This window comes from Dipteris shenzhenensis, chromosome 5 (genome assembly GCF_047967505.1).
Source record: "Dipteris shenzhenensis isolate YYH24624 ecotype China chromosome 5, Dip_SZ_1.0, whole genome shotgun sequence".
Classification (NCBI taxonomy): Eukaryota; Viridiplantae; Streptophyta; class Polypodiopsida; order Gleicheniales; family Dipteridaceae; genus Dipteris; species Dipteris shenzhenensis.
The window spans coordinates 55,791,553-55,793,190 of record NC_141600.1 but is presented as its reverse complement, the minus strand read 5'-3'; positions in this window follow the sequence as shown (position 1 = coordinate 55,793,190).

Sequence of the window (1,638 nt, the reverse complement as noted above, 5' to 3'; positions counted from 1 at the left end):
TGAGATTTCAAGCCATATAATTGCTCTACACCTCTTTTCTTGCTCTTTGTAAAGGCTCCCTTCAAACACCCCATGCATCCAGTAGGAGTACGAATTGTAGTAATAGCGTGCTTCATCGCCGCCATCTCTAGCTTTGATAACCTCCACGGTGCACGAGGTAAAAAACCACGCCCATTTGGTCTCTCTTGTGGCCAAGCTTCATGCATCCTCCTTGTGGTACGTAGATCCTCCCTTATGCCTACGGAATCTCGTGCCCCATTCAAATGCTCCCAAATGGTAGATGCCACATTCTTGAAGATATGCATGGGAGTAAGCAGGTGATTGATCTTGAGGTGGGACCAATATGGTAAACGATAAAAGATGGATTATCTAAACAAAATAAAGTGTTAGCGAGCAATCTTTATTTTCAGCCAATATAGCACACAATAGTTACAAACCCTTACCGGCTCATGCCAAGTGGTGGAGGAGTCGTGGAACCGTCCCAAATTATCATCCAATCTCCCATGGTGATGGATTGTGGAAGGACTTCATTCCAAGGGGCAACATATCTAGGATGATTAGGTGGGAGAAATTGATGGTGATTCTCATAAATGACCTTCGATGCATCTGCCCGTGAGGCAACTAGCGAAGGACCACAAACAGGACATGCATGGTAACCCGATGTATGAACAATAGATGCAATTAAGAGTTGAAGGTGGGTTTAGGGTGCCACATCCTTTGCCTATTCATAGTTAGAAGTGAAATGCTTACCTGAACACTCGCCATAGCCTGGGAAGTCATGCATCGTCCACATCAAGACTGCTTTGCAGTTGAAGTCTCGTGACGAGGGAGGCCTGCTCACATCATGCACCTCGATACCTCTCCAAAGTATCTCTAGCTCGTCAATCAAAGACTCCAAATGAACATCAGGATTTTTGACTTTATGTTTCCCTAGAATTAGAAGGGACAGCATAACATGTCCTTTCTTAAAAGCCATAGAGGGTGGAAGATTATAATTCACCAATATCACTGGCCATACACTATAAGAGGTGCTTTTGAGACCAAATGGGTTCACACTGTCCATACCCAATCCAAATCTCAAGCTCCGAGGTTCTTCCTTGAAGCGTGGCCATGTGTCTTCAATATGCTTCCACGCAGGAGAGTCTGCGGGAGTTCTCCACTTGCCATCAGTTGATCAATGGGAGGAATGCCATGACATGAGCTCTGCAATGTATTTGCACTTGAACATATGTTGGATGCAAGGGATTATGGAAAAATGTTGTAGAACCTTACGAGGCATGTCCAAAGTTTTGAGTTCTTCTCTATATCTTGCCTCTCCACAAGTACGGCACTCTCTTACATACTTATGTAGTCCACAAAACAAAACGCAATTGTTGACACATGCATGGATGTGCTTGTAATCTAATCCTCCAAGAGAGGTCACATGTTGCCTTGCCATATCTCTTGAGGTCGATAATTTATTCTCCCTTGGAAGCATTTTACACAATAGCCTACACGTGAAGACCATAAATGAGGAAAAGCATTCGAGTAATTGACCCACTAGCATAATTCACCATGTTTGCAAAATAGACTTTAAAGCTTACTTGAGTAATGCATTCAAACTTGCATTGCTCCATCCATAGATGGTTTGCAAGTTTA